General features: G+C 36.1%; 1 long non-coding RNA gene and 1 pseudogene across 2 annotated transcripts in view; both read left to right on the top strand.

Annotated features, from left to right (window-relative positions):
* Positions 1 to 1,537: 1,537 nt before the first annotated feature.
* Positions 1,538 to 27,693, top strand: part of LOC147578581 (uncharacterized) — a 28,404-nt gene continuing 2,248 nt past the window's right edge. The window contains exons 1-2 of one of the 2 annotated variants that reach the window (XR_015254311.1): positions 1,538 to 1,677; positions 26,558 to 26,753. This is a non-coding gene — a long non-coding RNA (uncharacterized LOC147578581). Of the gene's footprint in view, positions 1,678 to 21,706; positions 21,783 to 26,557; positions 26,754 to 27,693 lie in introns of those variants that run through there. The other variant, XR_015254312.1, reaches the window with a different exon arrangement.
* LOC112866403 (GTP-binding nuclear protein Ran-like) lies at positions 5,366 to 6,053 on the top strand (annotated as a pseudogene).

The raw sequence follows: 27,693 nt of genomic DNA, 5'->3' as shown, positions 1-27,693 counted from the left end.
TCAATATAAAACGTTTTACAGAAGTATTTCTTAGATATTAAAAGCAATCACTTAAAAGAAAAACTTTCCCATAAATCATTAAGTATGGAGATAGAAAAAGATAGGGTAACTAACATAAGTCAAAAATGGTATCCATAATGTGAATCCTGATGAGCATTAGGGATTTCTTATTTTCCAAATCCAACGTTTTTATGTAAAATAGACATCTAGAGAGGTTAGTTTGTCCCATAAATTCCAGATAGATTCATTTGCATTCCTATTTCATACTTGTTTATATGAAATGTCCCGCCTAAGGTATATGTAAATCTCCCAAGCTTATATTATCAACGAATTAAACACAGGCAGAAGTAAGATCCACCTGGTAGCATGTGTACTGAAGCAAGGCTTTGAAAAACGTACTTGGTTGTATGAAGATCTTTCCCTTAGCTACATCACACTACATAGAGTAGAAATTTGCCAAAGCATTTTTTTTTGCATCAAATCTGCATCCAATTTCAAATATCAGATCTAAGAACTGGGAATTGGTAAACTCTATCTAACTTGGCCAGCAGGAGGTAGTGAACCATAACCATATAATTGTGAGATATACCTCATTTATAGTATAGAAATTTAATTATAAATATGGAGAGTAGTTTTACTTTTTTTCTTTTCTTTTGGTTCACATTATTTACAAAAAAAAAAAATTCTCATCTTTCTTGCAAATCAGAGGTACTGGGGTTCTAATAAATGTCACTAAAAGTCTAAACAGAATCTCTGGCCAAGAGAAATCTAGTACGGTAAGAAGCCTCCTGATCCTCACCACAAAGTCAAGTGCATCAGTTCAAATAAACATCAGTAATGAAGTCCCAAAGATCTCTTCCTATTGACTTCTGGACAATCCAAATTTCTAACTAAAATCACTGAAGGTCTTTATGTTGCATTTTTGGCACAGCGACTTCTCCCCCAAAATAGTAACCAATTATAAATAAACAGATTGGCCAATTCGATTATGGGCTTCCTGAAGAAAACACACCTGCTGCTTCATGCTTTAAAAATAATAGATTTCAGGGGCGCCTGGGTGGCGCAGTCGGTTAAGCGTCCGACTTCAGCCAGGTCACGATCTCGCGGTCCGTGAGTTCGAGCCCCGCATCAGGCTCTGGGCTGATGGCTCAGAGCCTGGAGCCTGTTTCCGATTCTGTGTCTCCCTCTCTCTCTGCTCCTCCCCCGTTCATGCTCTGTCTCTCTCTGTCCCAAAAATAAAAATAAACGTTGAAAAAAAAAATTTAAAAAAAAAAAATAAATAAATAATAGATTTCAGAGATGCTAATTAGGTAGACTCAGAAAAATAAATATTTTAAAAACAAAGTTTTACCTTCACATGAATTGTTTTAACTTACCTAGGTTTTAATCACACAAGATTAAAATGAAAATTTCATATTTAATGATTGATGTAATCATATTAAAGAACTATATGGAACCACCATATTTAGTTAACAATATTTATCATGTCTCAACCCTCTTGTGATGACATAATAGAAATAGAGTTTGGGCACCATCTTGAAACACCATCATCAGAATTACTGAAGTTACTAAATACTGTCTTTACCTGATTAAGTTATTTCAGGTAAAATCTAGACTGTGCCAAATTAGAAATAGTGACCTGACACTTGGAGCACAAGTGGGCTTCTGCACCCAAAGGTAAGGCAGATCTTGGGACTGATTTTCAATTCTAACCCAGTTTTTTGGGCCTAATAAATCTGCTTCTCATGAATTTAACATTCCTCACCAAACAGTATGGATTCTTCCTCATTGACTTAGTATAACAACTAGAAATAGATTTGTTAACAAATATTATAGCTTAGACTGCATTTATCTTTCATTAAGTGAGTAATGGAATTATTTCTTTTACTTCATTACTTTCAACATAGAAAATCATAGGTTTTATTTGAGGTAAAAAGGTATATTCTAGTTCTATATCATTCTAGCTATAAGATCTAAAGACAATCATAAATTTATCAGTAATCTCAGTAAATCTGGTTGTTATGAATACTTTTAAAGATGATCAATTCAAAGTGACAGCTATCATTAATTTTCTTGACTGCAGAATTAATACATGTTCATTGCAGAAACCTCAAAAACTGTATAAAACATACAGAAAAAAAAAAACACAAAAATGTAGATAAACAGTAACAAAAACAGTCCAAATCCCCAAATCCTGCAAATGAGAGGCTGCAAACATTGTCAGCCCACTTTTTTTAACTCCTTCTAACCACTTACATTTTCAATGAGACAAACTCATAGACCAACTATCATATGTCATCACTTCTGACATTTCTGCTTTTTACCTATGTGTAGTTTATAAGGAACACTATATTTCTTTCATAGTATACTGGATTAATTTACACTCCAGAAGAAACTTTGAAATTTTTATCTAAATCTTTCAAAGAGATTATTATTAGGTTGTGTGGATGTGTGTATAATTTAATTCACAGTTACTCAAGCTTCTAATGCAGTTCTTACAAAAGCACTAAAGAAGGAAGTTTCCTCTAGATTGTTTTATGCACCACTTCATTCATCTGCTTCCTAAAAAGGGCTAGTGATGGATAAGGGACACAAAATGGCCAATCAGCTCATATCCACAATCAAGTCCTACTTCTGAGAGCTTCTGCACAATACTAGGACCCCCAGAGGAAAGCACCCAGGAGTTTCCATCTTTATAACCAACTACACAACAGAGGTTTAGCAATTTTTGTGTTTTATGAAATCAATTGGATACAAAATAGCATCCAGCTCACTCAGTGGTACAAATCAAACTACATGCACTACAGCTAAGGAATCAGAATGCTATTTGACTTATTGCCAATAAAAATATAACTTCTCCAAAAAAATAGCATAATAATTTTATATACAGTGTTTAATAGCTTTGTATCAGTACAAACAGGCTGCCCTGTTTTGGCTTAACATAGAATCACTCTTACTAGATTTACCTGTGTCTTGTCATCAGTCTATCTAAAAGAACACTGTCTTAAAAAAAAAAAGTCATATTAAATGCATTATTATATTAATTATAAGGCTTCAATTGAGTATATTGTCTATTACAAAGCATCTTTTTTGTTATACCTTGTCCAGAAGGTTCCATAAAAGAAATTTATTTCAAGGCTCAGTTCCAGAAATACCTGTCTTCTCATTAACAGCAGGTTTAAATTTATCTTGCTAACGACATGATCTGTACTTTTATCTGGCTTTAAGTAAAATAGAGCTAAATGTGTGGCCCACCTCTGATAACTATGTAAGACCTATGGTGTGTATTTCTTTTAAAAAAAAATTTTTTTAACATTTATTTATTTTTGAGACAGAAAGAGACAGAGAATGAACAGGGGAGGGGCAGAGAGAGAGGGAGACACAGAATCCGAAACAGGCTCCAGGCTCTGGGCTGTCAGCACAGAGCCCGACGCAGGGATCGAACTCACGGACCGTGAGATCATGACCTGAGCTGAAGTCGGACACCTAACCAACCAAGCCACCCAGGCGCCCCAATGGTGTGTATTTCTACCTGTGCTCTAGGAATCCCTGCTTTTGTTGTCTTCCTAATCTTACTTTTCCTTTAACTAATTTCTCAACTGTTTATCTTAACCATTTTCATGGTACCTATTATTTTAAGCAGATTCAACTCCTTTGTCAAACAAATAAGTATACATTAGTAATGTTTACACTATCAGACTTAATGTTTTTAAAGGAAACTTTGTTCCTGTTTTATCTATTTTTATCTAAATCCTTTAAGGATATGTGTGTATATACATGTGTGAATTTTAATACTCATTGAATTTTTACAGGAATAAAGACACACTTAAAACTATTTTAATAGCATTTTCCTTATCGGCAATTTCTACTGAATTAGGCAACAAGAAAAATGTTAAAAGTCCTTTTCGTTTTCTTTTAGCTCAAAGACTCATAAGGATTTTTCAAGTAAATGTAAGAAATAAGATAAATAAAAAGATTTCTAAAGGGGATACAAATTAATAAACCATAAGAACTTTCACTAATCCAGTACAGAAAATTAGTTCTTAAGAAATCTCTTGGTAATCCACTTTCAAACCTCTCCAGTTTGTTCAATAATAATTTAAGTTTGCATTGGTCCCAGAGTTAGTCACCTCTCTGTACCACGATTTCAGTGTTTAACTCATAATTAAGCACTTACAATGTTCGAGAATATACTTATCAAGGCATCAACACATTGCATAAGTTTTTTCTCTCTCAGATAAAAATTATAAATGTGTCAGCATGAGCCACAGAGTTCCACAATGCATTATGCATAGTGAGTTATGCATAGTGAGTTGGTCACCATGATCTTCACTCTGTTCTGCTTAGGAGACAAAGTCAAGATTATGTAAATTAAACCATTTTGTCATGGTTTGATTCCCTTACTCAGTTCTATATGCCTAAGAATGTAGTTACATCAGCAAAAGTAAAATCAAGGACAGATTTTGCTCTATGGATAGTATAACCATTCCTAAAAATATAAAGGTAATATTATTCCATGTATTTAGGAGAGCATGATATTTAAAGAGAAACTAATGGGGCGCCTGGGTGGCTCAGTCGGTTGGGCGTCAGACTTCAGCTCAAGTCACGATCTCACGGTCTGTGAGTTCGAGCCTCGCGTCGGGCTCTGGGCTGATGGCTCAGAGCCTGGAGCCTGCTTCCGATTCTGTGTCTCCTTCTCTCTCTGCCCCTCCCCCGTTCATGCTCTGTCTCTCTCTGTCTCAAAAATAAATAAACTCAATAAACTCTGTCTCAATAAATAAATAAATAAATAAAAATTAAAAAAAAGAGTAACTAATGTAAGCAATATGGTAGAGCTTACAGCATTGTAAAGACAGAAGCACCTTTAGATGTGATTTAATTTGACCCCCTTATTTTGTAGATGATGTTGTTAGCCAAATGCTAGGTAGTTTTCTCTAAGTCACAAAGCATTAGAATTAGGTTAGAACTCAGGTCCTCTGATGACCCAAATCTACAGGTAAATTATCAATCCCTCTTTGAGAAAAATGCTTTTATAATGTTCTATACTGACTTTTAATCACAGAAAATATTATACAATCACATTTATGTTTTTTCAAAAAAAATATTACTATAAATATGCAACATTCTTTAGCCATAAAGAAAATAAACTTACAACTTCTTGGAACAGTGGTTTGTATTTGAATCATTTTTCTCACCTAATTGGTGGCCCTTAGGAACTTTCCATCATAAGAACTTCAACAGGTCAAATTATACTGGGAGGTAAGAGAAGGGTGGGAATTAATTACCAAAAAAACAAAAAAAAACAAAAAACAAACAAAAAAAACACTCAAAGAAATATCCACTTTAGCTCAGATGGGCAGGAAATGCTTCTGGAAGCAACATCACAATGGCTTCCCAAGGAGAACTCCAAGTCCAGTTCAAACTTGTATTGGTTGGTGATGGTAGTACTGGAAAAACTACATTTATGAAATATCATCTGACTGATGAATTGGAGAAGTATGTAGCTAACTTGGGTGTTGAGGCCCATCTCCTTGTGTTCCATTCCAAATGAGGACCTATTGAGTTCAATGTATGGGATACGGCTGGTCAGGAGAAATTTGGTGAGCTGAGAGATGGCTATTACACCTAAGCCCAGTGTGCCATTATAATATATGATGTAACAGCAAGGGTCACTTACAAGAATGTGCATAACTGACATAGAGATCTAGTACAAGTATGTGTAAATATCCCCACTGTGCTGTGTGACAAAGTGAACAGTCAGGACAGTAAAGTTAAGGCCAAATCCATTGACTTCCGCCGAAAGAAGAACCTTCAGTACTATGACATCTCTGCCAAAAGTAACTACAACTTTGAAAAGCCCTTCCTGTGTCTTGCCAGAAAACTATTTGGAGACCCTAACTTGGAGGTTGTCTGGACCCAGCTTTGGCAGCACAGGATGAGCATGATCTAGTGTTGTTCAGACAGCTACTCTCCCAGATGAGGATGATGACCTGTGTGAAAGTGCAGCTGGAGCCCATCATCAGAAATCTAGCTTTACAGGCACTGTCCTGTGATGTCAGCAATACAGCATGCTAGCCACTTTATTACCAAGCTGAACAGAACAGGTGCTTAATCTTTGGGATGCTGATGGAGATGAATGGGTTTCAGAGTGAATGTGGCAGTTTGAAAAGTATCTTCATTTTGGGGGCCTGCATATTTAGCCATTTTGAAATGCAGCCATTTCCTTACTAAGTTTCATATATTAGTCTGCTATAGTCACGTCACAATATCCACTGGTGAAATCTTGTTTGTTACTGTCATTCCCACTACTTTACTTTTAAAATCAGGATAAATTTGTATTTTAAATTAAAATGAAAAAGAAAGAATCACCTTCGTAGGGAATTCCTTTCCTTTTCAATGGTGTGCACCTTCATTTTTTTTTTATTAGAGGCATATCCTTTATAAAGTTTTGCTAGATACTAGTATGAACTACATAAAACATAGATACTAGTATTAACTGATCAGGAAGACATTTGGTAGCAAAATGACAGGAAAAAACAACCAAAATTAATTGACCAAAACTAGGAATTTTTTGATTCATGTAACTTGAAAGTCTAGGGGTATTTTCAGGCATGTCTGGATACAGAGAATAAAATGATGACACAGGACTCTCTGGCTTTCGCCCTTATGTGTTCTACACTGCTGTGCCTTAAATTCTCAACTCCTCTCCACACAATGGAAAGATGGCTGCCTATATATCTCAACTTATGTATCATCCTAACACCGACCCCAGCAGGACAGGTGGAGAGTGCTTTCTTTCCAATGGTTCCAACAAAAGTCCTAGAATTTAGTCTCCAGGGCTCTGACTGAATCACCTTCTCACACCTGAATTAATCATTGGGATATGATGTTTTGATTGTTCAAGCCTGGGTCACACAGCCACAGGATTTGAATCAATCTCACTCAAAACACAGAGAATACATCTGGGGAAATAATAATTTGCCAGAAGAGGTGAAAATGAATGCTGGGCATGCCAAAAAATGACAGATGTCCTTCAGTGCACTTGTTAAGCAGAGAGAGAAGTTTAGGACCTCTTTCCGTTATCTTCCAATTTATCCTTAGAAGTAGCTGTTATGAACTATTTTCTATACATGGACAGGAGCACAATTGAATAATGGGTAGAATCACTATGTGGCACTAAGCTTTATATAGACAAGGTCGTCTCTCCAAATCCCTGACTCTTTCTGCCCATGGGACAGAAATAGTAAGTGGCAGATCTGCTTTCAAAGTTGAGGAAGACCCAAACTTCTCAGGATTTGTCATAATATTTCTCTATTCCGTTTCTCTTGTACTACCTTAAATCATAGTGGTGAGAGCTAAGCAAAGGTTTTGACGTTGTAGTGGAGGGGGAATTTGGAAAAAGAGAGAGTAATCTTTTTTATAAACTTACGACTTAAGTTTTTTACACCTAACTAGTTTAAGAAAAAAGAGTGCTCCATGTGATCCAGCCCCATCTTGGATATACTGCTACCAACTCTCCAACCTCTCCCTTTAATAGGATTTTATTTTCATACCCTTTTCCATTTGACTCTGCCCTGCCTTCCTCTTGGGGTGTAGTGTGCTCCCCTGTCATTCCAACTTGGGGTTTTACTTGGGGTTTAACTATATGATGTGCTCTGACTAGTGCTATGTAAGTTGAATATAATGTGTGCCTCAACTGACTAGAGGCTTTAAACCAGTTTGCGTGGTTTGGCTTGTGCTTTTGTCGTTCTGCCATCGGTCATCTTGCCTGGATCTCAGAATGAAAGATCTGTGGAGGCAGTTATGAAGCTGACTTGATGAATGAAGAATAGCCACCCCAGCCACCTCCCAGACCTGTGATGTCTCTCATCATAAATCAGTGGGATAACTGGGCTCTTAGGCAGATTTTCAGGCAAAAATCACTAAAACAACATATTACACAACTGCATAAAACACAATGCCTTGTGAGACAAACTCTCTTTCTTAGAGACAACTCTAAGAAAACTGTTATTTTAAAACATTAGAGTCATGACTTACATGGCCTACATGGTCAGGGTACTGGTATGGTATTAAAGGAAAAACATTAAGTCTATAAACCAAAGTAGGATCACATTAACTATGGATCTTTATTTGCATATGCCAACAGTTTGAGGGTGATATATTAATCAATGAAAGGATTTTAATAATGTCCTCTCTCTTTTCATCTTCTTTCATTGCATCATACAGCTGACCTCACACATCTCATACCAAATAGTCTTCCCTGCAAACCTGCAAACCCATATACCTCATCCTAATCTAATTCATTTAATCCTATACAAAACTTTTTTTTTCAAACAGGATTTCCCTGGAGAACTAGGTTGAAGACTTTAGGTCAAAACAGAATTCTGTCATTGGCAGTGAGAGAAAACTGCCAGATTTTCCCAAATGCTTTCCTTGGGAAGGGCATGGAAAGAAGTGCCTGATATTTGGGCATATTTGCTCTCCCAATCCTGTTCATGTCAGTTAGGAAATGTCATCTTAATTTTAAAAATTTCAAGTTAGGGCTCCTGGGTGGCTCAGTCAGTTAAGCATCTGACTTCGGCTCAAGTCATGATCTCACAGCTCGGGAGTTCGAGTCCCTCATCAGGCTCTTTGCTGTCAGCACAGAGCCTGCTTCAGATCCTCTGTCCCCTCTCTCCCTGCACTCCCCCACCTACACTATCTTTCTCTCTCAAAAATAAATAAACGTTCAAAAAATACAATACAAAACAATTTTAAGTTACTATTTTTGTTTGTATGTTCCTCATTTTTTTTAAATTTTAATTACAGAAAGAAATATTTTATATTTTAACAAAGTGAACACCACAAAATTGTAAAAAGTAAATGTTAACAATCTTAATTTCCCTCCTCCAATCTATTTCTGAATATTTTTGAATCAGTGTCCAATGGTGACTGTTCTTTGAAAGGCTTATCTACATAAACATATCACAATTTGCTACTTTTTTATACAATGAACTCTATTATACACTTTCATCTAAGATATGCCCTCTTTCCACATATCATACATGAATGACATCTCTTCATGTAAATAGGCTTAATCAAATGTTCATTAAATCTAATTAAATCTAGTTTACATGAAAACTAACTGCATAATGTGCCATGTTATATTTATCAAAAATTCTTCAACCAATCTTTCTTAATTAATATTTAGTTTATCTCTAGGTTTTTGTTTTGTTTTACCATCACATGGCAAAGCTAAGTCAATGGGTAAGGATGTATAATGTTGCAGGGAAGAGAGACCAATGATTTAATTCAATTATACTATGGTCTTTTATAATATGTGCATATGTGTGCTCTGTTTTGATCTTTGATCTTTTTTTGTTCTTTGCCTTTATTGTTTCTGAACTTCCTGAATGTCCCAACAAACTTCTGGGAACAAATGAATCCATGCTGTCCATCGGCCAGGAATATTGTGCAGAATAGGCAACCACTTTGTGGTACAAATTTAAAGAATGTAGAGAGACTCGATTATCACTTCAGATTCCTCTTAAATTGCTTGCTGATACCTGACATTTATCTTAAAGTAATTGCAGATATCACAGAGAGCTAACACACTAAAGTCTCATCAGACTTTTACATATTATTTTTAATACCTTTGTCAAATCCTGCAAGAGAGTTAAGTTTTTTTATGTGGCAAAATGAAACAAATTAAATAGCAATCTTAAAAATACATATATATTCATCTGGGGCATCTGGGTGGCTCAGTCGATTAAGTGACCAACTCTTGAGCTCAGCTCAGGTCATGATCTCATGGGTAGTGAGATGGAGTGCTGCATTGGGCTCCAGGCTGACAGTGCAGAGCCTGTTATGGATATTCTTTCTCCCTCTCTCTCTGCCCATCCTCTACTTGTTCTCCCTCCCTCTCTCTCTCTCTCAAAATAAAAAAAAAATTATCTTACAAATATTAATCTAATGAGAATTAAAAAATGTATAAAAAAGAAGATTGAATACACTAAAGACAAACTTCATCTAAACTAGAACTTGATGGAAGGAAAGACCTAACCAGATGACTTTGTGTTGAAGATACTTTGGAAATCAGATACAGTTTGACATGTTGTATCAACCAAGGGCCTAAGGAAATTGTGAAATTCGAATCATGTTTTATCCTTCAGCATGATATTAGATGGCAGAATTTCTAAAGCAAAGTAGAGTGTAATTTAATCTTTAAGATGCATTCAAATTTCATGGTTGACCGAGTCAACTTCTGTGGGATTTTTTCCCAGATGCAGGACACTGGGGATCACCACTTTCTTTTCCAAGAGTAATAAGAAAGTAGTGAAATGTAGCAAAACAGAATGTCTGAGTTCTGCTAGACCCTAGGTAAATTTCAAAACCACCATTCTCTATCTAGTTGCCCTAAAACAAATCCTAGTAACAAATGTAAAATCGTTCTTTGCATCATAAGGTGCTTAACAAATGCAAGAGGTTACCATTAACTATACTAAGAACATTCCTATTTTTAAAATAAAGTAAAAAACGTTTAAATGTGAAGAATCCCTAATTTTCTGCAAAAGACTAGCTTGGAGAACTCTTTACCTTCTTTTTAAATTTTTTTAATGTTTATTTATTTTGAGAGAGAGAGAGAGAGAGAGGGAAGGAGGGGCAGAGAGAGAGAGACACACACACATAGAATCTGAAGCAGGCTTCAGGCTCTGAGCTGTCAGAACAGAGCTTGATGCAGGGCTCAGGGCTCAAACTCACTAACTGTGAGATCGTGACCTGAGCCAAAGTCAGATGCTTAACCAGCTGAGACACCCAGGCACCCCACTCCTTAGCTGTCCTAAACAAAAATATTAGCTTTCCAAATTTTTATATTCTTTATGACTAGGTTTTCCTAGAGCCTGGAAGTGCCATTGCAGAAAGATCTAAGTGAAACTGGCTAAGTAACACTTTCCTTCCACATCCAGACAGAAAGCCTTATAATTGCTTTTATAATTGTACACTTATCTTTCTGAATCGAGCTTTATTTTTTTCAGAGACATTTCCTTAATCTTAAAAAATGATCTCTTAAACGCACTGGGCACTACTGTGGCAGCTGATACTGTGAAATACACCTGTTTGAAATAAAGTCGAACATGTGACATGCTCCAGGATTTTATGCCAAATTACTCACCAAAAGTTACAGTAACAATAAGGGAATAAAATGGAACATGATAAAAGAAAGAAAATTAAGAAGATATTTCCTAATGATTCCCATAGGATTATCAAACATCAAGCAAAATTGATACGACTCTATAATTTTACAAGGTATTAACTAAAAGAGGATACTGTAGGGCAACCCAATGGGGTGGAGGCCAGTGATGGTGACGTGGGCAGTGAAAGAATTTACCCAAGATAGAACAAAGGAGATAGAAGTTTATTGAATACACTTCAAGGGAGCAATGGGTACCAGGACAGCACAGGGGAGGCTATCTGCCAGGAGACAGTGAGTGGGGGGCTATAGTTAAGGGAGAAGGTGAGGAGATATGGGAACATATGGAATTTTCCTTTTTTGGAAAGCCTTTAGAGGGAAGCCAGAGCTGGGCGGATGGTGGAGGCAGAGAGAGAAGGAGGGACAGGGGCTCACTCCGATTGCAGGAGCCCCTATGGATGGAGATGGCATCCAGAGCGATGTCCAGGTAGGGCTTGGACTCCACTCTTCCATGGTCCCTCCACCCTCTGTTCATCCAAGGACTGCCCTCCACACATCACTATGTGTTGATGCCATCGCCCAGCCCAGAGGGCCCTTGAGGTGGCCACCCTGCCCTGGGGAAGGAGAAAGATCTGAGTGGTGCTGGTTTCCAACTCACAGTTATCCCTAGAGTTGCAAGCAACTGGCTTCCATTCTGAAGGCTTCCCCTTCCTTGGGGTTGGAGAAGGAAAAAAAAAAAAAAAAAAGTAATACTTGTCATCATCAAGAATCATAAGCTTCATTGATTAAAAAAAAAAAAAAAAAAACTTTTTGGTAAGTTGGGGATTATGGATATTTTGAGCTGGGTCACCTAATGGGCCTGTTTGTATTCAGCTAGGGGGCAGGGGGTCACTGTGGGCCCCTCTCATCACTCAGGTTTCCACTGTTCAAGTTGTTGGCCTAAAAGCAGCCTCTACAGATACATTTGTTATTAAAAGGGTCAATGACTGATTAATTTACAAAGACCAATTAGAAAGTCATCATTAAATAGAACAGGGTAAATTTTAGAATATTTTTTTAACTGGCATAACTATATTATTGAATGCATTGGAATCAACAGCATTCAAGGACAACAACTTGACCCTTTTATATCACTGCTCATTAAACTACCTCCACCAAATTATTTTTTCTGGCAGTAAAAATCCAGTCTGGTATAATATCAAGGTTTTCAGTTTTCGTTTACTTATAAGCTTTCTTACTCTCTCTGCTTGGGCCTCTGTTAGGTTGGGAAATCTTCAGTATAGGAAGGGCCATGATTGAAATGGATTTCCATTGTTTCCCCACTTTGTTCTTCTCACCCTTCTTCCTGATTCATTTTGCTGACTTTTGGGTTAGAGTGAGGGAAAAAAGAGCAACATGAAAGTCAATTAGTGTCTCTGGTCCTTTTATTTTGTCATATGTAAAACAAATCAAAAAAGTTATATTTCATCCCCTGAATAATTATAACTTTTAACTGTTTAAAGTCTATTTATTTTGAGAGAGAGAGCACTCCAGCAGAGGAAGGGCAGAGAGAGAGAGTGAGAGAGAATTCCAAGCAGGCCCCTCACTGTCAGCATGGAGCCCGATGTGGGGGATTGAACTCACTAACTGTGAGATTATGACCTGAGACGAAATCAAGAGTCAGACGCTTAACCCACTGAGCCACCCAGGCACCCCAACTCTTCCTTCCCTCTTTTATTCAAACAAAAATAAAGATTCCAGAGAAGGAGGAGAAAAGCCAAACACAAATTTCATTTATCTGGCATTTTTTTGTAGGTCCCGGCATGACAGCAGTCTTCAGACTACTGAATGTATGTGTGTCATATATTCTGGCCTTACAGTCTCCTGTCTAGCAAATTGGTTTTAATAAATATTCAGAGATTAGGACTTCACAGATCAGCTGAAATAAATGTGAAATAAGTCACACATAGCTACAACCCCTGTTTCTCGCCCAATGGTTATCACCAAAAATAGCTTACTATATGTATCTGCCAGGTACTATTCTATCTAGTTCACTGTTGTGTGAACAAGAGAGAACAAGATTCCTGACCTCACCAAACTTAAGTTCTAGAGTGGTAACAGACAATAAATAACAAATGTAATAGAGAAAAACAAACAACACAAATCAGGCCAAAGAGGATTCAGCATATGCAGTGGGTGGGGGTAGGGGTTAGTTAACATGTTGCGATTTTAAATAGGGTGGTCAAAGTCTGCCTCTCTGAGAAAGCAGGACCTGAACAAAGACCAGAAGCAGGCGAGGTAGCCAGCAGAAGAAAGAGGGAACATTCTATGCACAACTCCTGCAGTAGGAACTTATTCGAGGAGGAACAAGAGGGCCTGAATGCTTGCCCTTGCCCCACAGAGATTGCAAGGGAAGTGGTCCGTGCTGTGTTCCTAAAGCTAAAGTGTTAGTGTGGTGGCACATCAGGCGGGGTGGCACATCAGGCGGGGTTTTATTGTAAACGTCTGTCTTTTCACTCATGTGGAATGGAGAAGCAGTTCAGACTTTAAATGAGGTAAATTGGGCAACATGATTTACAATTTTAAAAACTCACTCTGGCTACTGTGTTGAGAAAAGACTGGGTGCGGGGAAGGAACATGAATCAGTGTTGACTAGATTATACTGTGGTAGCAGGCAACGCTAAGATTTCAGAGGCCTGAAAAGCAAAGAAAAAATAAGGTGTTTGTTTTGTTTTGTTTTGTTTTTCTCACTAACATCGCATAGCCATTGTGGGTCATCTGTGCCTCTGTTCCATGTTGTCTTTTCTATGATCGAACAGTTGCTATCTGGGACAATGCCCGTCTCACACCAAAGGGAAAAAGAGACTGGCTGGACCAGGACTTGGTTCTTAAAGTTTCTGTGCAAAAGTGTCTTGGGTTACTTCTGTTGACATTTCAATATGTCACAGCAAGTCATGGGGTCAAGTCTGACATCAAAAGACCAGATCTATAATCCTCCCACAGGTAGGGCAAGTCCTCAAGAAAGGCATGCAAATATTTGGAATAATAATACAATTCTCCAAAATAGGGGAGAGAAAAGAAGGGAGATTTTTTAAAAGGTTATTGCAGAACTCTATGCAAGAGATGATAATGACTAGTTCCATATTAATTGCGTCTCCATCAGTGGAATCTTGAGATTGCCAAAGGTATTAAACTGAAAGGAGCTAGGGAGGTGGCCAAGAAGAGAGGCTCATATAAGAAAAGAAGTGGCAAAGAGGTCTATAATAGGATAAAAGCAAAGATCAAGAAGTAAGTGGAGTGAATTCAGTGAGAGAAAAACTAGTAAAAACACAACACAAATCATAGAGATAGTACAGATATTATTACATCTAAGCATTTAAAAAATAGAATTTAGTTTCATGACTACTTCAGGCTGAAATACCTCGGGGCGGGGGGGGGGAGATCCCAAATAAACTTAAATTCTGGAGAAGAGACTTTGATGACCCAAGTATTACTTTTTGTAAATCTATCTGGGTTTTTATTTCAGATGGAATAGTTTGTTAATAGCATGGCAATTTTCCCTCCTTTATTTAATTTGCTCTGTTATCTTAACTTGACAGCAGGATCTCTCTGTTAAATCAAGTATTTCACTATCCTTTAGTCCACTAGATGTTGTTGAGTATGTGTAAAAAGGTGATAAAATTCAACTGCTAATTCTATTCCTACTGTTCCTACCTCTTTCCTTTGTAGACTCTTTGGACAATAGTGAAACCCAAAGCTTAATGTAATTAGGTCCCTCCTTTCATCATTCCGAATTGCCTTATTCATTTATGTTTATTCCTTATATCTACAAAGAAATATGCTAAATGCTAGGAATGCTAATATAAAAAGAACTACCTCTGTGAGATTCTTACAGTGCACAGGTAAAGATGAATGAGATTTAAGGTAAATGTTATTTTGGAGGAATATGCGATATACAAAGATAACAGACAAAGGAGAATCAAACTCCACATGAAGATGCTTCAGAAAGAACAGATGCTTTTGATGAATCTGGGGTTTTTCATTCAAAAACAGGTGACAGTGAATGAAAGTTCATGCACAAGAAAAATCATACTAAAAAATGTGATAAAGTGAGAAATATTTGCGTAACAAATAAATGGAATGAAAAATAACATATAAAGTGAAATTTTTATATATGCAATCATGTCACATGCAATGACAGTTTTGTTTTGTTTTTTCATTTTCTTCACATTATAAACTTTTTTATTACTTTGTCATGCCTCATTTTACTGATTGGGAACTCTAGGACAAACTAGATGGAATACATGATAATAGGTATCATTGTTTCAAGATTTTCTTAAATATATTTTTATTCACAGTTTTAATTTTGGTTTTTTGGTTTGTTGGAATGATAATCAGATACTATGGACTATAAGATCTCTTCTGTAACAGTGAGCAAGTAAAGTGAATGATGGACAACAGAGTGCAGAAAGGAAAAACATGACACCTAAAAAGGAGTCTGCTATTTACAAAGGGAGTCCCTGGAACTGGTAACTCAGTCTTAAGGATCCTAGGGCACTGGCGGTTACAGTTACAGCAGAAAGGTCTTACTGGAGTACATCCCATCCCCTGAAAACACATCAAAACATAACAGCTATGTGTGTGACTTGAAAGAGATGTCCTAATAAACTGTAAAATTGCAGGGCCAAATAAATCTCTGCCTAGGATCTCCATTTTCAATTTTAGACCCAACCCTTTTCTCACACTACCAACAAGCAGATCATTACTACTGACATCTCAATACCTATTTTTAGCTGGAATGAATCAGCAGGAATAAGGAAAATAGTAAATGCAGCCAAGTGCATACATTCTTATATACTGAAAAATCTGTGGATGCAATTCCTCAAATTTGAGTAAAAGATTATGAAATTTAAACTATAATATGTATTATCAGGTTGTCTTCCAAAAAAGGTGATAGCAATTCACATTCTGACCTGAAATAAAGAGACTGTTTTTTCTTATGTCTATCTGTCACTAACTTTGCAGATAAAATGTTATCTCATTTTTATTTTAATTTGAATTTCCCTGAGTACTATGATGCTGATATTTTTATATACTTATTGCTTACATGCTTTTTCTACTCTATGAATTATTTATTTACATCTGTTTCCTATGTTTATACTGAAACCTATGTCTCTTTAACAACAATTGTATAACACATCTTTGTTTATTAAAGATATTAACCTGCCTTGTGGCTTTCCTTGGTTGACTTTATCAAGCCTTTGCTATTTTTCTTTTAATAAGTAGTCAAATAAATATATCTCACGTATGTCTTCTGAGTGTGCAGATATTCTTAAGATTTGATGATGTGAGAGACTGTAGGGTTTATGTAGAGCAAATATATGTATGACACATCCACACTTTATTTGGATATTAAATGCCATGTTCCACTGAGGAGATGTTTGAGAAATGTTTGAGGATGTGAGAAAGGTTGGCAAAGGTCGGGAGTATCATCGGTGGTAGCCTCTTATTTCTTAGTCATTTCAGAAATATAATCATAAAGTTACCAAAAAAATGAGAGCTCTCCTGAGCTCTAGTTTAATGAACACAAGGAAATGTTTGCCAGCTAAAATAACAGGAAAAAAAAATGTAATATATACACCTTTACTAAAAGTTGAAACCTGTTTTTAAAAATCGCTGCAGGGAAATATAAAGTAAATAAAAAGCTAATGTAAAATAAGCTCACTGAGGCATACAGCTATGCTTAGTCTACTCAATTAATGAGGGATTTATGAGGGCTAAAGGAGCAAAAAGACAAAAAGATTAATTGGTTACTATACCCACTGGCAGTCAAATATAACATAGATATATTCATTCAATTAATGGTTTTAGCACTTACAGGGGGGAAAAATACCCTGTTTCTTAATATATATGTTTGCAACAGAAAACCTCACTATCTGGTTAGTTAATCAATCACTAGATGCAAAGGATAAAAACAAACCAAAATTGCATTAGTTTTCCTTTGCTGCATCACAAATTACCACAAACTTGGTTTTAACTTGGGTTAAAACAACATACACTTCTTATCACTCAGTTTCTGTGGGTCAAGAGTCATGGTTTAAACAGGTCTTCTGCTTAAGATTTACAAAGCTGCAATTAGATACTTTCTAGGGCTGGGTTCTCATCAGAGGCTGGACAGAGGAAGTTGCTTCCAGACTCCCTTGGAGTATTGGCAAAATTCATTTCCTTGCAGATATACAGAAAGTTGTTTTTTCAAAGCCAGCAACAGAAATAACCCCAGCAATACAGGCGTTACAACTTCATGTAACCACCTACATGTTATCAGCGCATGTGACTGGTTAGAATCACAGGTTCTGTGCACACTGAAGGGGAGTTGATGAACAAAAGCACGAATACCAGAAGGCAGGGTTTATAGGTGCTACCTTGAAGTCTGAGCCCCGAAAAACAAAGTTCACAGTGGTTGGAATTCTCTTGAGTATGATATGCAAGGCTTACTTAAGTCTGTATTTTTCCAAAATCAAAAATGGGGTGCCTGGGTGGCTCAGTCGGTTAAGCCTCAGACTTTGGCTCAGGACATGATCTCACAGATCATGGCTTTGAACCCTGCATCGGGCTCTCTGCTGTCAGTGCAGAGCCTGCTTCAGATCCTCTGTCCCCTCTCTCTCTGCTCCTCCCCCCACTCACACTCTATCTCTCACTCTCAAAAATAAACATTAAAAATTAAATCAAAAATAAATTGATTTAATGATTTTAAAATACTTTATTCCATCACTAAAAAAGGCTTAAGGTAAACTCATAATTTACATTACAAAGTAGTGAATCAAATACACCTAAGTACACAACATTATGGAGAAAAGAGTGGAATAGGAGCCAAAATTTAACTTTGGCTCAGTCACTTACTAGATATATTTACTTAGGATATGTTCATGAACTTCTAGGGACTTCAATTTCTTTATAAAACGGAGTGATGTTAAACTTACAAGTTTCTTCGGTCAATTAGATGAAATGGTTGTTAAGTACACTGAATAACTCTGATGCATAAGAGTCATTCAGCAAAGCACAAGTCACTAGTATAATCACAGTATTTAAACTCCATAGTATACATAATACCTTTGTGACATGAGATTTTTTAAGGAGTTTAATAACCCCTATTTCTGAGGAAAATATAATTTTCATACATTTAATATATTTTCTGAGGAAAATATAAAGTCTCATTTCCTCCAATAGATAGACACCAAGCGTTTCTGAATGAGTTTAAGAGTGGTCTCAACCTATATAGTACGTGCAGTGGCATTAAATATGCAAATTCCTAGACAGTATCTCCAAAGATGGAACAGACTTGACATTTTAAATAAGGCCTCCTTACTTGGAAAACTGAATTTTTATATGGAAAAAAATTTTAGGAACCACTAGCTTACTGTTAAACAATAGGAATAAAAGTACATACTCGTCTTCAAGATCTAGGGAGTTAGGACATAAATATTATGGGTTCTGACTCTGATCCCTCTTCTAATAACCAACCAACTATTCTGATCACCAATTCCAGTGTGTGTGTCCAGGGGGAGAGAGGGTTTTCCCACACCATTAAGCAATTTTTGAATACCAGCAGGGTATCTACAATTCAACCCAATTCCAACACTATCTGCCTGGAGATGGCATCAGGTCTCACGGGTTAAGGGCTCAGTCTCACAAGAACGGCCCCGTATGCCCCACTTCAGATGCCAATTGCAAGTCCAGGTTGTCACCTGCACTTGTGACCACCTGGCTATAGAGCAGAGGTTCCAAAGACCCCCTCCTTGGGTTTGATTAATTTGCTAAAGTGGAACAAAGAACTCATTAAAATATTTTACTTTCAAGATAGTCTGTTATAAAAGGATATAACTCAGGAACAGCCAGATGGAAGAGATACATAGAACAAGATACAGGGAAAGGGAATGCAGTTCCTATGCCATTTCCAAGGGCACCACTCTCCCAGAATCTTCAGATATTCACCAACCTGGAAGCTCTCCAAACCAATGCTTTTACCATGATTGATTAAACCATGGCCATTGGTGACTGAACTCAACCTCCAGCCCCTCTCCTCTCCCAGCAGGTCTGGGGATGGGACTGGAAGTTCCAACCCTCTAACCATACATTGGCTCTACTGGCAACCAGCCCTCATGCTTAGATGGGATCCAAAAGTCACCTCATTAGCATAACAGAAACCTTTATTACTTCTCATCACTGGAAATTCCAATGGTTTTAGGACTCTGTGCCAGAAACAGGGACGAAGACTAAATATATATTTCTTAGTATAAATCACAATATCACAAATATAGAAGTCCCTTTTCATTGACTCATTTCCCTCCTCCTAATCTCAGGGACATTAAAATCAAATATCAACTAATATGCAGATGTGTATGAGTAAATGCCAGGAAATACAATTGAAGTAGCATTAAGAGACTTAGAGATGGGAGAGAACTTAATATCATTTAGGAAGATAGCTGGTTTCATTATACTTCAAAGGGGAAAAATTGTGGACACTACTTAAAGAATAAAACACTGAGTTATAGATCAGCTGTGAGGAAAGATGGGGTTGTAGACTAAGGTTGAACTGACTACAATGAAGCTGTAATTAGAAAAATAATGAGTAATGACCTACAGGTGGCAGAATACATTCCACTGGTACACAATGCTTTTGATCAGGGAAGAGGTTTATTTTGCAAATAGTTTATCCTAATGAATTGAAAGACTGCTTAGGCCTAGCCAAGTATTCATATACAACACAATCCTAATGAAATTAACTGTTTAAGGAAACAATACATCTATGAACCCTGAGGTTAAAGACAAACCTGAAAGGAATCAGAGTTTTTATTAGACAGAACCACTTCAGGAATCACCTTATGGTTGTGAAGAGAGGGAACAAAGTTGCAGAGAAAATCATTATAGAAATCAGGGATGACAATATATAATGCAGATAATAGAATGACCAAAAACAAAGATGTGTAATGTCATTGGTATATTTGTGGTAACAGCACAACCCAGTATAAAACTTTTAGCTGCTGAGACCAGAGAAAATGGCTAGATCAAGGTGACAGAGTGAAGGCAAGAGCTACATCAATTCAGTTATTTGTAAAGATCAGAAAAATCCTACATTTTAGATTGTGAAGTCTGAAAATGAAAATAAAGAGAATGATATAATACGGCGTTTGGAAATGTTAAGGTTCACTCACAGGGGGATCAGCAAAGAATTAACATGTTAGGGACTGAAAGCATTAATGTATTCAACTTTTAAAAAATCCTTTATTTTTTATATTATTCATGCAACAAGTTAGGAAGGAAAATTAGAAACTATAATCAAGCCAGCATAGCATTGATCACCTGGCTTAAGTGAAACAGAAGTTTGAAAAGTTATTCTCACATTAATCCATTTATATTTTCAAACCTTCTTGTAATACCTTTTATTCCCCCACTTTTGAAAGAAAATGTAATTCTGGCCAAAGTGGAGTCTGGAATTGAGCTCTAGAGACTGTCTTAGTCTTCTAATAGCACTTTTCTGCCAAAGTCATATTTTTTGGAAAATCAAGAAGGAAATGAGTATTTCTACTATGCTATGTATCAGAGAATATTCTAGGTAACAAAGTATAACCTGATACCTTTACTGTGATCCTTTCTCAGTGCACATAGTCTTTTTATTACACTAAATCAACTATTTATAGTCTTGAGTCAATGAAATAATAACAATGTACCATAATCCACTGCTAAGATTACTATGACCTAGAATTAGCTGACCCACTAGCATTACACAGAAATGATCAAGGTGGTAATTAGTAAAAGCAGTTTGATTCCTGATTAGTTACTTGATAATACTTCATTATGAAACAAAGAAAAATGAATTTGAATAAAATTCACACACTTTTTGGCAACTGCTAATTAATTTATTGTGTTTCCTATATGTATTTGGATCCTGTTTTTTGACTACTCCCTATAAACTTCAGAAGTAATATGTTCTTATTTTTCGCTCAACTTTCTTCATGGCAAGAAACAACCTTGTGTGGCAATTATTTCTTATTATACTTGATTTTAAAGGTATGTAATTGCAGGCTGCATGCTGATTCCCATAAAATTGCATGGGGTAAAGTGGCAGAACAACCATGTAATTCCAAATGTTGCCCTCCCTAAAAAATTCTTTTATTTTTTGTCCTCTTTACTACCTTTATTATTATGATATATACATGGTAAAAACTTGTAAATAACTTAGAAAGTTTAGTGAATAGATGCTATAGTATTCTAGTCTCATAATATCCACGCACATATTCAAACAAATGCCGAGTAATGTTCAGATTAGAACTACTATTCAGCAAATACATCCAACTTGTTTTAGCCCCAATCATGTACATTTTTCATAAAATCTTTAAATAATGTAGTATACTCAAAATAACCTGAATTACTATATTGATCCTAAAAGTATTTAAACCTTCAAAATTATTTTCTCTATCAATGAGATGGGCATCACAAATATACCACTTACATAAAAAATAATTATCATTAAATAGTAGTGTTTGTTTGTTTTTTGGGGTTCCTCCCTGCCAAGTCCCTGAGTTTGTGTGAGACCTTGAGAGAAGACAGTATGGCTACCATGTTCTACAGCTAGGTAGGCTGCTGAGTAACAAGTGAAAATATAAATTATTTTAATCAAGCAAGTAAAGTTCATCTAAAATAAACTTCCCAGAGAAGGTCACAATAGGCTCACTTGTGCAGACACTCCTGACAACATCCTGCTGAGAGCAGAATCAGCCTCCAAAGAGTGTCAACCTAAATAAGATCATTCTGGGAAAATCACTGGGTTTTTCAGAGACGGAGAAGAGTCAGATAAACACCACAGTAGGGATCTGTACAAGCATAAGAGATTTTAAAGGGAGTCATTGCTGAGAAACATGCTCTAATACTGTCTACTTGATTAAACCATTCAGCACTTTTCATTGTGCCTTGAGGCTTAAATATAATTGTATGCCATCACTGAAGCATCACAGTGGTATTTGATATTTGGAATGTTGTTCAAAAAGAATGCAACTGATAAGAATCATTTTAAGGCTTTTGCATTCTCTTAAGAAATGCTTTCTCTCAGAGAGTCATTTTATAGCTAGATTTCATAAATGTAAATGAAACCATTCTAATGGGGAACTGTAGAAAATTATAAATGTATATATATCCACTTATCTGTAACAGCTGTTCACTTTGGCTTTACCTTTGTTATTTTCTATTTTTTTTCTACATTATTGTCATACAATCTTTGTCCTTTCTGAGTTCACACTGTTCCTTTCAACTTCACTGACAGTTATTTTTTTCCCTTGAGAGCAATCAATGTTTACCATACCTGGCTACACCTTGTGTCTTCCACTGATAAACAATGACTTAAACACCAATGTCAAGCAATGTCATTCAACACATCTGTTTCATTAATGCAAATTGTGATGGCAATCTGAACCCTCCCCTCTGATTTCTTATTACGTAACTACAGAAGCAAATTAAAAGGAACATACCATGAGCGTATAAATGATGTGCCCCTACCACAACATCAGTGAACAAAGAACATTTTTTAGAAGTGTCCCCACTAATTTACCTCTACTGATGACTATAGTTAAGAACACTATATTGCAGATTTGAAAGTCACTAAAAAGTATTCACAAATTTCTTTAAAATTTAAATATTATACTTTTAATACTCTGTAGATAAAAGAATGTAACTTTATGTGTAAAATAACTTTTAATCTCAAATATTTACTGTATTTGATTTTGGTAAAGTCTGATGGTCTAATCTGTTTTGGGAGGTTGGAATTTGAAAAAGCAGTGCCTAAAACTCAACTAGGCATCAGTAAATGGGAATCTGAGGGACTTGGGGGTTGTTTTCTTTACACACGGATAAGCCACTTTACAGTCCAAGAGTGGAGAACGAGATGAAATTGAAAACATAGAACAATGTTTCATAGCTTTCTTCAGCTTTCACCATTATTCTTCACCTCTTTCAAATTTAATTCCCTGTATGAGGAAACATAGTCAATAGAGTTTTGTGGCACAAGGTACCTAAAATCATTCATCCCTCTGTACCTGAATGATTCTCTGTGGTAGAGGATGTCTTGTTCGGGTATTTACATGCCCTAACTCAAAAAGTGGAGATGTCTGGGGTATGTATATATCAAAAAAGAGTCATTTTAAAATTTAGGCCCAAAGTTCAAGCTAAAGAATAGAATAATCTCCCAATTGAAAAATAGGCTCAGCTCTTTTACTGTCACTGTTGTTATAACAGATCTATTACCATATAATTGTTCATTTTTTTTCTAATCTTCTTAAAAATTCTCAAGAATTTTTTCTGACTACTAGCCAATAATGTCAGTTATGAAATAATGAATCCACTCAGAATATAGAATTTAAATCTAATGAGAGCATGATATCGGTATATTGGTATGGATGGGCAGTACAAAGTTCTGCTTAATCACAAGGAAAACAATTTTGGATATTTAACGTTTCCAATAGTTTTTCAGTATAGTAGATGCTATTACCATTGAGCACTAATGATACATTAATGTGTAAAGGCATGGCCCTCATAGTTCCCATTTAAGTAAAAGCCAGGCTGCCAGATCATTTCTAGTGCCCACAAAAGGAATACATCATGTCCTCAAACACCATCTCAGTCAGACTTCTGGCAATAAGGTGATTACAAGAATAGCAGCTTCCCAACCTGTTTCTTTGTATCACTTCTGAGAGAGGAATTCTTATCTTGATAATCATCCTACATCTTTTGATATAGGTTAAAAAGGAAATGGAATATTTTATTCCTCAAATGTGACCTCGAATATTTCTTCAACTTTCAGATTTTCACAGTGAGCCCAAACTGATAGCAGTATTGTCCTGAAGTTGGTAGTAGCTGGGAAATACCATGTATTTCACAGATAGATATACAGATGTATATATTGCAAGAAATTGCCCATGGGGTCCTCCAGCTCGAATGCACTGGCTTTTATACTAGCTTATATTACTCTTACATAAAAGTATTACTATTCATGCATTCACTTTAGAAATAGCGAAAACAAATCAAGTGAAATCAAAGTCTTGTTCTGTACCTTCTTAGTTTTGAATCATGTGGTACACAACATTCCTAGATTCCTCTGTGCTTAACCCATATTTAGGGAACTCAGCTACCTTCTGAAAATCAGAAAAAAAAATTGATTTATGTTGCAATTTCCTCCAGGAGCTTGAAACAGATTTTCTTGTATGTTACTTTATCAATTTATAAAGTGAATAAATCTAACACTAAAAGTAGATTTTGATCAGGTGTCAGTTGTAAAGATTATGAGACAACCAAGACTTACAGAAAGTTTAGACACAGTTTCATCTAAAAACGGGAGTAGATGATCCTTTCTGTTCCCTATGGTCTTCTAGTCTCAATTCAATGTGTGTGTGTGTGTGTGTGTGTGTGTGTGTGCACGCACGTGTCTCAAGGCAGCTTTTCAGAGAGTAATAATAAACATTTTTAAAGTCCCTTACTTATATCTCAACCATAAGGTCAATGAGGCTCTAGACACATGTAACATCTATGCTATGTATTGGGTGGAAGAAAAACTGATTATTTTCTGTGGAGTCAAATGGTTATCATGAGAATTGAATATAGTAAGTACAAGGGAAAGGCTAACTATAATACAGTCTAATTGTCTAGTCCTATGTATTTTAGTTAAATAGGTAATAAATAGATGAGATATAGATAAATAGACCAAACATTATATTTTTAGAAAATTGTAATAACTAGATAATGTCTATATAAGAATCATCAATAAGTCTACATTAGAATCAATTACAAATTTGACTTAGAATATTCATTAAGTACAGACACTAACAAACCTTGATTATATCAACTAAAGGCAAAAGATCTTTGAGATAAGTAGATAAAAAAAAATTGTGTGATCTATGGGGGCTGTTTTTGAAATGAGAACAATATCTCCAGTTAAAACTCAGTAACTAATTACAATAAATTTTAGCATACACAAATTTATAAAATGATCAATGTAGTAAAATGTTAAAGACTGATGACTGCAGATCTCTTGGAAACAGGAGGATGTGACATGGTTAAATCTACAGCAGTATCTGCTCTTAGGAACTAAGCTTATATTCTCCTAGGCTGGACATTATATAATGATTTTTCATTCCTTCTTTTCAGTTTATGCAAAACATGCAAATAACTTAATAAATTATCCTCTTTTGTTCATTCACTTGCAAAATGGTTAAAGTTCATCTTTACATTATTCTTTTTGGAGAAGTAAAAGTGACTACACATTTTCTAGAATGCCTTATAGAATGCATGATGACCTACACAGTTATCTTTATTTTTTTTAACCAATTGGTGTATCAAAATCCAAGGGAGAAGAAGATAAGAAAGAAGTTATCTCTACCAAATAATTATGTCAATTTTATGAAAGTTTTATAAAATTGATGTCACCAGGGTCTTTAAAGTGTGTGTGACAGTTGACAGAGCACAAAAAAGACTCCCCATGGCATGATTACTGGAGTACCATGGTTATTTGTCCTCTGCTACATCTGGAGTCACCAGTCTGATAAAGCCAGGAACTGTGTTACGATGGACTTTAGGAACAGAGGGACATACAACACCAGGAGACATATTGCTTTGCTTTTTATCTACAATCTACACTTCCCTTAAGACTAAAGAAGAGTATCTTGGGGTGAGCAAATAGAGTGTAATCATAAACCAACTTAGCTAGAAGGTCTGCCTATTCTGCAGCTAATAGAATAGGAACTTGAGTTGAGGCAGAAGTGTATGGCCCTTGCCACACTGCCCAATAAACTCTATCTCAAATCAAGGTAATAAAAAGGAATCCAAGTTTCTTTTCAATGGACATAAAGACAAGAATATAACTGAAATTCCATTCTTAGTACACCTCTTAAAATTGTTAAAGAGCCATCCTAGAGATGATTCTCCCATATTATTGTTTTATCACTTTTAGTGATACAAAGACTTGCAATGCCTAACTTCTATACAACTGAACACTTCAGGAAACTGAGATACGTTCTTTAATCTCCTAATGTCTTACTTAATAACTTGCTGCCCAAGTAACTGATGTAATTTAGCTTTCCAACATTTAGACAATTATGAGTCAAATGTCTAAGCTAGCATAATTCAGGAGACATTAATTGAATTAATGGTCATGTTCTATAAAGTTTTCTAGAAACTAGGTCCTCTAACTTTCTTCTAATAATCTTGGCAGGGGGGCCTCCTTTAAGAATATGGATTTAGGAAGACATACACGCACTGGCTTCAATCAATGTCAACTCTCCATATGTTTGCAATTAACTTTCAGTAGATAGTCATTTTGAAAGACTCACTTATCAACAAAAATGACAGAATTCTTTCTATCCCCAGGTGAGAAGAATACTGAAAGGCAGACTGCCATGTTTGTCCAGTTACATTTGCCAATTGTCTGTAGCTGCCTTAGATATGAGATGCACAGGATTTCCTTGGAACATAGGTTTTCAAAGAACAAAATAATTTTACACAGAACTCAAGCTGTGAAGCTACTGAATCAATGCAAATGGCTGGTGACTGTAAATATGGTGAAGTAAGTGTGTTGACGTTTTGAAGAGTTTTGCTTCTGATTTTAAATGATGCACAAGCAACTGCCCTTGACACAGAACAGGAATCTAGCACACACTTGGGAGTAGCCCATCAGAACTTGGTGAATTCATGTGGACACCCACTGAAAGTAGATGGAGTGAGATCTCTAAGCAACATCCCTTTGCAATGACCGGTGTAAAATGTGCCAGCAATAAGGGCTATTTATCCTGCCATGTAGTACAGCAGCATGCTGCCCCCGTGTGCATCCAAGAAAAGAAATAATTTATTTCAGGACTATTTCGCTTTAATATGCTGCCTTTAGGAAAATGACCAGGTATTTCTTTTCTAAAAAAAAATTTTTTTTAAGGTTTATTTCTGAGAGAGAGAGAGAGAGAGAAGGAAAGACAGAGCATGACTGAGGGACGGGAAGAGAGAGAGGGAGATACAGAACCTGAAGCAGGCTCCAGGCTCTGAGCTGTCAGCACACCGCCCGATGCAGGGCCTAAACTCACACACTATGAGCTCATGACTTGAGCCCAAGTTGGTTACTCAACTGACTGAGCCGCCCAGGTGCCCAACCAGGTATTTCTGGTTCTATTCTATGATTGGTTCTATTCATTTAGTCTTAATTCGTTCAAAACTATTTATTGAATAGATACCATGGTTCACACGCTTTTCCCGGTGCTTGATACACAACAGTTTGATTCCCGAAATCGTGAGCACGTTGTCCCAGATTCTACCAGTATTCCTAGCAGAGTCGATGTTCAAAATTATTCACTAAATAAATAATATGAATTCAAATTCAAATTTGCAAAGTTTAATAAAAATATCTCCTGAAGACAACAGAAGACAAACTAATTCCTTTACCTTCAATTTTGAAAGCGAGCTACCCTTCAATTTAGAAATTATGGCAAAAATCCTTTGATTAAAAAAAAAGCATTATC

This window comes from Puma concolor, chromosome C1 (genome assembly GCF_028749965.1).
Source record: "Puma concolor isolate L17-30 chromosome C1, mPumCon1.1.hap2, whole genome shotgun sequence".
Lineage (NCBI taxonomy): Eukaryota > Metazoa > Chordata > Mammalia > Carnivora > Felidae > Puma > Puma concolor.
The sequence above is the reverse complement of the archived record's forward strand: the minus strand, read 5'-3'. Positions and strand labels throughout refer to the sequence as shown.